Below are 12,070 nucleotides of genomic sequence, written 5' to 3'. Positions count from 1 at the left end.
GGTATATACCCCCCAAAATTTAAAACACATGTCCACACAAAATCTTGTACATGATGTTCATAACAGCATTATTTACAATAGCTAAAAAGTGGAAACAACTCAAAAGTCCATCTCAACGCATAAATAGATAAACAAAATATGGTGTACCCATACAATGAAATATTATTTAGCTATAAAAAGGAATGAAGTACTGACTCATGCTACAGCATGATGAACCTTGAACACATTATGCTAAGTAAAATAAGTCAGCTACAAAAGACCACATGTTGTATGATTGCATTTATATGAGATGTCCATAATATTTAAATTCATAGAGACAAAAAGTAGATTAGAGGTTTCTAGGAGCTAGAAGGGAAGAGAGAACCGAAGCAACTGCTAATAACTACAGGGTTTCTTTTTGGAGCCATGACAATGTTTTTTAATAGGTATGACTGTTTTGCAACTATGTGAATATACTATGGTAGGTGAATTATATCTCCATAAAGCTGTTATAAAAAGTGCTCTGAAACTCTAATAACCTGGCACTCACATCCTTGAATTCCTCTGAGCAACCCTGGATGGGTGGTCAGTTTTATTCAATTTTAAATTCCTGGGCCTGTATAAACAGCCAAAAGTTAGATATTAAGGTTGGAGCTACTTTTATCTTTTGCTCCCAAGTAACATTTTTCTAAATGATGTTAGCACAGTGCAGCCTTTCTTCGGAAGCAGCTATTGTCAGAAGGCCAATTCAGGCATATGTCCCTTGGATATTTTTTACCCTGAATGTAGTATTTACTTCAGAGGCTATGCTTGGGATGGCTACCTTCTTAAAGATCCACAACTGGTTAGTCAATGACAAATTGAAATGGTACCCATGTGTTACCATGTCTACAGCAACATAGGTAAAGCTGTAGTAGAGAATACATACACCAAAATGGGTAAAACAAAATGAGTGACAATACTTAGTGTTGGTAAGAATGTATATAAAATGAAACTCTCATACTTTGCCAGTTGAATTTTAAATTAGTAAAACCACTTTTGGAACAGTTCATTACCTAATAAAGCTAAACAGGTGCATGCCCTATGACCCAGCAATTCCACTCCTGGGTGTACACTCAATATAAATAAATAAATGTGTTCACCAAAAGACAAGCACAAGAATGGACATAATAGCCTCAAACTAAAAGTAACTCAAATGTCCATCAACTGGATAAAAGATAAATTTTGATATATCCATACAATGGAACACTACTCAGCAATTAAAAAAACTACTGGTACACATGACAATGCAGATATATCTCATTGTAGTGTTGAACAAGAGAAGTCAGACACAAAGCATACTACATGATTCTTTGATTCCATTTATATCAAGTACAAAAAGAGACAGAACTAATAATCTATGGTGATGAAGGTCAGGATAGTGGACTGGAAGGGAGCATGTGGAAGCCAGCAATTTCTAGATCTTGATATACAAGTGGTGTATACAGACGTATAAACAGGAAAACATGTATGCAACAATTTACAGACCTGTACCATGAGATTTGAGCACTGTAACTGAATGTAAATTGTACCTCAATTGAAAAAGAATATCTAAATTAAGGTGGGAAAATATGTTCTTATAGAAAGTAAGAACTGGAAGGGGCTATGGAGGTCATGTCCAACCCCTTCTGTTACAGATTAGGAAACCAAAAGAATAAAAGATTTGCCGCCAAATAAATAAGAATTAAAATTTTAAAAATTTGCCCATGGCCACAAGCTAATTGGTGTAAGAACCAAGACAGATAATAATAGTTTGCCATCTTTAAACATTTATTATGTGCCAGGAACTGTTTTCAGTTAAGTGATTTAGTGCTCACATTAACCCTATGAGGTGAGTGGGTGTTGTTATTATATTCATTTTATAAATGAGAAACCTAAGGCCACATAGCTACCAAATGATGGAGCCAAGATGCCAGTCCAGTGCCTACACCCATAGCCACTCTGCTCATTGTTGAATGTCTAAATTTATAATCCGGTGCATTGCATACTGGGTATCATGTTCTATTTTTCACTTTCACAGGGATGTCTGTTTATTTTCCTCAAAAGGGCCTCTGAGAGTCCTGGAAAGGACTGGTGGTAGGTCTAAACCCAGTCATAATGGCCATTTCACACTTTTCTATAATAATTCCACATAGGTGAATCCTTCACACAAAGGCTTTGAGCTGGAAAACAGAAAGTCCTAGGATTTGGAAAGATTTCCCTCTGGCTGCTCCAAATCATCCTGGGTTTGGGGCAGGATGGGCTAAGTATGAATGCTCCAAATCAAGCCTTCTCCCACCACACCCTACCCAGTCTCCCAGTGAGCAAGTCTATTGTTGTCTTTAACCAAAATCAAATGAGCAGTCATTGTTACACTGGTGGCAATGAAGCAGGCAGGCCCATTGGAAATGGGTCTGCCTTTGAGAAATAGCCTCCCAGACACTGCCTCCCAAGGTGGGGCCTAGGGCCTGGTTCTGGCCTTTGTGTTCTGGACTGGGAGGAGAAAGTTCACCCACAGAGGGGTCTGCTAAATCTTGACATCTGTCCAGTGGCAGGAAGAAGAGGTGTGTCATGAAGGGCTTCTTCTTCTTCTGGCCCTTCCCACATTTCCAGGATCTTTCCCATGGGCTTAGTGGTCACATGTGGTTCAATTAAGCTAACCCAACTTCTCCAGACTGTCTACCCTAAGAATTCAGGTATGATTTGATTCACCTGTCCTCAAAGAATTCATTTTCTAGTGAGGCAGATTGCAGAGCCATACAGCTTGGGTTCCAATCCCGGCCTCACCATTTCCTACCTGTGTGACACTGGGAAAGTTCCTTAACCTCTTGGTTTCCCAGTTTCCTTTTCAATAAAGTCACGATACCAATAGCTTTGTAGAGTTGTGATGATTCAATGTTAATACATGGGAAGGATTTAGGACAACCTGAGCTATTGTTATTATACAGTGTGAGAAGTACTGTGATGGAAGAAAGCACAGCATTTTTGTGGGAGCACTGAAGAGAAGGCCAAACTCAGACAGAGGGAATCAGGGAAGGCTTTCCAAAGAGGTGACACAAGAAGTGAGTCTTGAAAGATGAGTAAGAGTTAGGATGGAGAAGCAGTGGGGAGAGAACATTGTGGACAGAGAAAAGAGTGTGAGCAGCAGCAGAGGCTGGAAACTGCTTGGAACAGCAGGGCCCTAGGGTTGCAGTCTAGTGTTACTGGAGCTGGGGGTGCAGAGCAATGGCATATGAGGCTGAAAAAGTTGGTTGGGTGGGCTCCAATGGTGGAGGGCCTTAGAAACCTGTCTACTCTCCCTGACGTCTCCTTTCCCTCCCTCTGAACCAGGCCAGCCTTCTCTTGGCCACGGGGCTTGCCCTGGATTTAGATAGAACTTTGGCTGGGGTTCACAGGAGGCTGTAACAATCTCCAGGAAATGCCGAGGTGATGAGGATGGCCCTGCATACGGCTAATGTAACTGTCACTCCAGTCTCTCCCCCCGCTCCCCTTCCCCCCAAGCACATTTTTGTCTCTGTCTCTGGAAAACATGTGTGCAAGCAAAGTTTGGCTGTGTGGCAGATGAAACTTTTTTTGACAACAGAAAGGCATCAACAGTCCAGCTACATGAAAGCCCCCAACCCAGCCTCATATGTTCACCTAAAAAACAAATCTGAAAAGCCTAACTCCCCTGGGTGGTCCTATTCCACATTGGGGACTGTCCTTGATGAATCTGTTTCCCACTGACCTTACAGCAGCGATCCAGCAGGCAAAGGGACCCTACTGCCTCATGCTTGAGGAATGCCTCCTAAGCTCCCTCCCACCTTCAGCCTCCTGGCTTCCAGAACTCAACAGCTTGCCTCTTGTGGGCCAATGTTTGCAGAAAATGTTTGCAGACTTCATAGCATGCCACTTCCAGGAATAATTAGCAGTCAGGCAGCCAGTCTTTCACTCAGGTCTGGTGAACGAAAACCTCAAGAATGTGGGTGGGAGGGGTAGAGGAGGTTAGAGGTGTTTGCCTAAGTGAAGCTTGCCAGCCTGCCTAGCTGGCTGAATTTGCTAGCCCCTGAATCCCAATGTCTGAGCACACACCTATCCATCCAAGCACACCACTCAAGGAACCTGCTCCGCCTGGCCTCCACAGAACAGAGGGTCATTGGCTAGTCTTTCTGTTGTCCCATAGAACACCAAGTTAGAGTGTAACCTCCAGTTCCAACACACAAACAAGGCAAGGAGTTGTCTGAGCTCATACCAAGAGCTAGTGGCCATGGGCACAATTCCCAATAATGTCCCATTGCCTTGAAGATTTCACATCTGAAAATCCCCCTCTCCCATTGTCACCTAACAAAGACATTGCTGGATTTCGAGTTCATAGACCCATCTGGGCATCAACCACATGGTAAGCAGTTGGGGATGTTCTGAGAAGACTGTGATCTATGCTATGCTTTGTAGTTTCCGGCACTATTTTGCAGAATCAAAGCAGAATATGATTGCTTTGCTTCCTTGTTAAAAAAAAAAAAAAAATTAACCCCATGGGAAGAAACTCCTGTGACACATTGACTTTTGTCAGGCATCCAACTTTTGGCTAAGACCCAGTTTCTCCTTGTGAAACTCCAGTGTTAGTTTTATATACAGGGCACTGAGTAAATTTTGCAAAGAACTTTATTTTTTTTTAAAGGCAAATCAGACTTTATTTATTTATTTTAATATATCTTTATTGATTTCAGAGAGAGAGGAAGGGAGAGGGAGAGAGAGAGTTGAAACATTATTGATGAGAGAGTTGTCATTGATCGGCTGCCTCCTGCACGTCTCCAACTGGGGATCGAGTCCACAACCTGGGCATGTGCCCTGACCGGGAATTGAACCATGATCTCCTGGACCCTAGGTCAATGCTCAACCACTGAGCCACACTCTGCCTGGTGCAAAGAACTTTCTATTCTGCTGAATAGAAAACTAGCTGAAAAAACTGGAATAACAGGGTATTTTTGCAAAATAAAACTTAACAGAAATAAATGTAATGTCCTGTAATTTGGTCCAAAACTTAATTGCACAAATATAGGATAGGGGAAGACTGGCTTAAGGGTATAATATGTAAAAAAAAGAAAAAGTGGGGGGTGCTTAGGAGTTTCTGGTGACATCAACCCACTGTAAGTCAATGTGTAATGTGGCCAGTAAATCAAAACAAAAATGTGGTTTTAGGTTGCATTCATAAAAGTCTAGTCTTCAGAATAAAGGAACCCTGTCTAGCCACAGAGATCAAGCCAAACCCTCCTGAGTCATTGGGTTCCATTTTGGGCACCACAGACTGGTGGGTAAAGGGATAGAGAGTGATAAACTGGGTGGGGGAGTTCAGTTCTTTTATTATCTATCCCCCCACTTGACTATAAACTCTATGAGGGCAGGGATCACATTTGTTTCATCCACTGTTGTATCCCCAGTACTTAGTGCAGTGCCTCTCACATAGTTTGTGCTCAGTAAATGGAACTGAGACTGAATAAATGAAAAGAAAAACTTTTTCAGTCACTCACTCAAGAGTTCCAAACCCCCTCTGGAGGTGAGATTCCCACCACTGGAGGAGTGCAAAGAGAGGCTGGTTAGCCATTTGGTGTAGGGACTGTAGAGAGAGTTTCAAGAATCATTATATGACCTTGAAGTGCCCCTCCCCATAAGTTCCAAGGGCTTAAAATAACATCCACTGTGGGAAACTCAGAGGCTGACATGTTCTTTCTGGGTGGTCCCAATACCCTAGCTGGCTGTGTATTCAGAGGCATCTGAAATAATGAGTTCTCTCATGTACTTCCTTGCTCAATCTCTCTTGCTCTCTCTTGCCTTTTATTTTGATGCTAAATGTGTCTCTGGAGTGTCCTCCTGTTGCTGTACTAAAATCAGGCAATACTCGGTTATCTCCTCAAGGACTGAGAATAGTGATGCTGCCAATCTAACCAGCTGTTTGGAGATACATCCTCACTCAGGAAAATATCTTTAATAACTATTAGCCTCAGTAAAAACTCATGATTCTGGTGAAACAACAAGGAACTCTTTCAGAAATCATGATTGCTACCCCAAAAGGGGGTTTCATTTGAAGAAACCCCAATTCACAATCTACTAGTGAACAATGAGGGGCTGACTACTTACTACACAGAAATGTCTGCATTAACAATGGCATATAATAGGTGACTGGCTTGGTGGGTGAGGAGAGGGGCCAGGCTCTGGATTTAAGGGACTGGATCCAGTGATTTTTTCCCTCTTTATTGAATGCACTGCTAGGCACATCCACAAATCTTGTCACTTCAGCCATACTATTAGAGGTAAACTTGAGAGTTAGTGGGGGCTGTGAGGAGGTTCAAATTCCTTATGTAAGTCATTAGAAGATGGATTCCCCCCCGTCCCCCGTATCTGTTTAAGCTGAAATGGCCCTTCTGGGGAATCTAGTCAGTGCTGACAGGGAGAAAGGTGAGAGAGAGAGAAACATCCCAGGCTTGTGAACTTACTGGAATTATACTGGGCAAGCCTCTGCAAGCTTATTGAGAGAAAGAAAGAAAGAAAGAAAGAGAAAAAAAACAGAAAGGGGGAAAGAGAAGAGATAAGGAAGGAAGCTAGGAAGGAAGGGAGGGAGGGAGGGAAGAAGGGAGGGAGGGGGAAAAGAAAAAGCTGAGTGGATTTATGACAGGATGTGAGAAAGGAAATGGCCCTTTTCCATGGCCATTTCTGTCCAGGCTAGAAACTCTATCATGTGAAAGCCTCATCACAGTCTTAAAAATTAAATTCTACAAACAGAAAGATTTAGTGGACCAAATAATCCGAAATGAGAAATGGCATATGATGCAGTGCCCATCCTGGTATCCAAGATCTCTGGCCTAATGAGGCTGTTCCAGATTGCCATCTTGGTAGTAGAGAGATGGTGAGTGTCAAACACTGGAGAGATTTGTGTATGGTTAGGTTGACACTGCCTTTTTAGCTCCATTTGCAGAGAGAGGAACAGGGTTCACCTTATTCTCTGATACAACTTAATCCCAGAATGAGAGCTCAAAGAACTTCATGTGACCTAGGCACTGCTGGCCAATCCACAAATGTTCCTTTTACTCTTCCGTTAATGATAAAAAATGTCATAATCTAGCACAGGGCTGGGCAACATTGTTCACACAATCTCTATTCTGGAGATGAAAGGGAAACTATTTAACAGATGGATATTTCTAAAGGCTACCATCCTTTTTTTTTGAAGCTACACATCTGTTGGATGCGATTACAATAATTCCCTAGAGGGATAAAATATGACACTTGCCTTGGACACCAAAATCTTGCCCCAACGGCCCACTTGGGAACCATTTAGGATATGTCCTTTCTGTGATATTTCACAAGTTTAATGGATATGGGAAGACACCAAAGTTGTCCAAATGGACCTGATATCATAAATCTTCCCCAGAAATTCTAGCTTCAGGATGACATGTGGAAAAATATTCTAAGCACTGAATCCTAAAACTCATTTTGTCAGCTTCACACCTCAAAGTCTCTTGAGAAGCTTGAAAAGGACTCATGGAGGCACCCTCAATCTTTGCAAAGCCAGGAGAGCCTCCATCTCAAAGACCATTCAGGAAAGAAATCGTTGGGGCTGGAGTAGAGGGCGGGGAAGTTTCTGTGTCTTCAGGAGACCCAAACAAGGAAAGCTCACACATACAGTAAAAGAAAGCCAAACCAAGAAAGGACCTCAGAGAAAATAAACTTCATTCCTGGAGCTTTCTTCCCATAGCCTCAATCACATGCATTGTGACCCCCAAGTTTCTGTGGTGCACTGAAATGCGTAATTTAGAGTTGTAAAAAACAAATATTAACAGCCTCTCAAACAGGTTGACTGGATTCTCCACTTTTCTATGGCTTACAGAGTGGCCTTTATATGGCTATATTGGTTTCACTTACATGTGACCCAAGAGAGACCACACAAAATGCTTTGGCATTTCCAGGTTGTTGAAGAAGTTATTTTGGCGCATTCAAGGAAAACTTGAAAATGGGTTCCCTCACTGGTTTCTTATTCCTTCCTCTACCTGTCTCTATAGCTGGCAATACAGATTCAACCCAATCTTTCAGCAGAATGGGGAAAAGAAAACTTGGGGAAAACTCTGTGCCCATAAAAAGATCCACAGGATAGGAGTTTGGGGATGTTTTGGTAAGGAAAAAATAATCAAGGAAACACATGTTTACTATCCTCAATTCCTGGTGGAGGGTCTTTGGGTAAATCATGAAACTACCTGGATCTCAGTTGCCAGATCCATAGTATGTAGAGAACAATAACATTGATTCGTCCGAGGGACGAACTGGGGAGCTGAACTGGTCCTCACTTCAGATCATATCCAACTCTGTGATCTAGGATTGTGGGCTTTGTACCAAGCCCATAGACAACCATTGTTGCTGAACTCTGCTAATGGCTGAGCTGGTTTATAATCCAGAAGAAAAAGTAAGCTATCATGTCTCAGCAGAGCCCACTGCTGCCACCTGGCCCCTTCTTCCTTTCCTATGTTGGAATTTGAGAAAAGGCAAGCCCAAGACGAAAACTGGTGAGGTTTGCTTGTCCCCATAGACCTCTCCAAACATTTCCTCTAACTGTGGTCTGGATAGAAATAAAACTGGCTTCTCTCCCACCCCCTGCTGCCCCTGTCTTCAGAGGATTAAGGCAGAGTTGGAATTCACAGTGTGGACAACCAGGACAGAAAAATCTGAGCTCACAAGACTCCTTTAGAGGCAGAGATGGACAGCCTGAATTCCCAGATGGACAAGATCACCACATCATTGCTCAACCCCCTGTTGTTCTGAGTGAGGCAGCCTAGCCTCTTTCTGTCTACCCCAAAGGTAGAATATGTGCTAGCAGAGGCAGGAGCAAAAGGGGAGGCAGGAACAAAGGAGTCTTTCTTTAGCAGAGTGACCTTCCATAAGTCACTTAACCCTTCCATGCCCCTTGCTGCCATCTGACTCAAGTCATAATTTATTGGTTACAAACATTTCAGTTGCTCAATGAAAAGTAATGGAAAAAGGGTGAACTTGTATAGTAATTCTACTAAGGAAACTTTGTCCATTCAAAGTCAGGTTACAGAGTGGCCTTTATTTTAATTAAAAAGCATCTGGAAATTGAAAAGCCTGTTTGGCCCAGGGCCTCCTTGGAGAGTAATTGATGCATGTCATCTGGCGGGGCCATCCCATGGCTCCCTCAGTGGGGCTGCAGGGGTGGGGGAGTGGAGGCTGCCTAGGCCTGGCGCATTTTTTTGTGACTGGAGTGAATAAACTGTATCACACTTACTGCTCCCTCTGCAGATGGTATGGGGCTACTCTTGCATACCATCCTCGACTACTCCACACCCCAAAAATCCAGCCTTCCATGCCTTTGGGAAAAGTTGCGTTCTGAGGGAAAGGGGTCTCTGACTTTAAGCTTGTACTTATTCCCAGAGTGATGGCTAGAGAATGCAATGCCAGGGTGTGTTCCTGCATTCCCTGACAACTAGCAACTGATAGCAAAAACATTCTAGATAACCTCTTGTAACTGGGATTTTATGTGGGCAATATGCTCCAGGCCCTGCTCCTCACAGTACACAGAATGACTGGCCAGAATGGAATGCTCATTAGCTGAGGAGACACAAAACCTATCTCATTTCTGATTGGCTTTAAAGAGCTCTGTTCTCTTGTCTGGGCCTCACTGTCCTCATTGGAGGATATTTATCTGTGGGTATCAAGCAGAGCTGATCACAGAATCTACTGTGCAGTAGCAGTATAGAATTGTGGTTGAGTATGGACTGCTTGGGTTTGAATTTTGACTCTACTACTTCCTACTTTGGTGACCTTGGGCAAATTATTAAACCTTCCTATGCCTCAGCTTCCTCATCAGCAAAATGGGAATATTAAAATTATTATTGTTAGCATTAAATGAGTTAATATTTGCCAAGTATATAGAACAGAAGCACTAATGGGTATATAAGTGTTTGCTACATGAGTAAACTTGTTCAAAATGCAGGCTTCTGGGCCCTGTCTTGGGAGATTTTGGTTTAGTGGGTCTGTAAGGGGCCTTGGCAATATGGATTTTTAGAAAGCCCTCCAGGTGATTCTGAAGCCCAGCCACTAGGTGGTCCTTAAGCTCTGGGTCAGCTGTGAATCATGAGAAAGGTGCATTCTTTCAACAAATATTAACTGAGGGACTATTGTGTGCTGTGCACTATGTTAGGCGCTGGGGATACAGCACTGAACAAGTCAGGCATGAGCTCTGCCTCAAGAAGCAAAGCTGACCTTATAGAAGAGAGAGACAAATATTTAACGAGTAACCATATAAATACATAATAAGTTAAATAAATATCTGATATAATATAATTTCAGAGAGTACTAAAGGTCCTGCTTTCATGATAGCAATCTGGGAAGCATCTTGGAGAAAGTGATAGGAGCTGAGACCAGCTATATTACTATCTAGGGGAACAGCTTATGCAAAGGCCCTGAGGTGGGAACAAGATGAAAGTATTCCAGGAAGAGAAAGAAGACCAGAGTCGTTGGAATGTGGCAAGTGAAGGTGAGAATAGTAGAAAATAGGGTTGGAGGGGTACATGGGGGACATATAATGGGGACCATTATAGAGTGTTTTGATTTTATTTTAAGTGCACTGGAAAACCATTGAGGGTTTTAAGCTAGGGGGTGATATGTTCTGACATATTTTTAAAAGGTTGATTTGGCTGCTGCGTTGGAAATAGACTAGGAAGGCAAAAGTTGAAGCAGAGAGACCAGTTAGGAGGCTGTTATCTTGGTTCAGGTAAGAGATGATGGTGACTTGGACAAGGATGGTAGTGGTCAGACTCTGGATATATTTTGAATATGAGTATGAAGCCAACAGGATTTTCCAGTGGGTTAGATGTGGGGGATAAGGAAACGGAGAAATCCAGAATGACTCCCAGGTTTTTGGCCTGAGTAACTGGATGGTGATACCATCCTTCCCTTTCCACTGGCTGGAATCACCGCCTGTATCATATGTACTTGCCCTACTGCTGCACTTCATCCTCCACATAGCAGCCAGGCTGATCTTCTCAAAATGTGAATCAGGCTATATCACCCCCTTGATCTCCAGCCTCAAACTAATGGTTTCCCATAAAACTAAATTCCTTTCCATGGTCCACAATTCTCTGTGTGCTCTGGTTCCTGGTAACTCCTCCAAACTTATTTCCTGCCACTCTTCTGGTCACACCCTATGAAACACTCACCCTAGCTTCCTTGCTCTTTTTCAAACATGGCAAGAAAGAGTCTTTTAAAGGCCTTTGCACTCGCTGTTTCCTCTGCCTCTAGCACCTTCCGCAGACCTTCCTATCCCTTGCTTCTGTGCTTCATTTCTCTACTTGAATGTCACCTCCTTTGAGAGGCTTTGCCTTACCACTCTCTCAAGAGTAGCAGCCCTTGTCATCTCCTATTTTCTTGTCTTCTTACTCTGCTGATTTTTCTTCTTAGCACTATTATATTATATTATATTATATTATATTATATTATATTATATTATATTATATTATATTATTATATTATATTATATATTACATTACACTATTATATTATATTATACAGTATTGAGCAAAAGTAGGTTTACAGTTGTGAGGACATGAAACAGTTTATTCTTGTATTATTATTTATTAATTATTGTATTATTTTCCATATGAACAACTGTAAACCTACTTTTGCCCCATATTATATTTATTATATTATATTATTATATTTATTATATTATTATTATATCATTATGTTAATTGTATCCTGGCATTTCATATTATATCTTGGCATCATATATTATATTTTCACATTATATATTAAATAGTTATCCATTTATTATCTATCTTCCTATAGTATAGTATATGTTCTTTTCAAGCACCCATGGAACATTTTCTAAGATAGACCACATGTTAGGACAGAAAACATGTTTCAATAAACTTAAAAAGATTGAAATCATATCAAGCATCTTTTCTGACCATAATGTTGTGAACTTGAAATCAATCACAAGAAGAAAGCTGGAAAACACAAAAAGACATGGAGGCTAATAAAATGTTACTAAACAATGAATTGGTTAACAATGAGATGACGAAAGAAATAAAAA

Source organism: Miniopterus natalensis, chromosome X (assembly GCF_054644295.1).
Source record: "Miniopterus natalensis isolate mMinNat1 chromosome X, mMinNat1.hap1, whole genome shotgun sequence".
NCBI classification, from domain to species: domain Eukaryota; kingdom Metazoa; phylum Chordata; class Mammalia; order Chiroptera; family Miniopteridae; genus Miniopterus; species Miniopterus natalensis.
Note: the sequence above shows the minus strand (reverse complement) of the source record.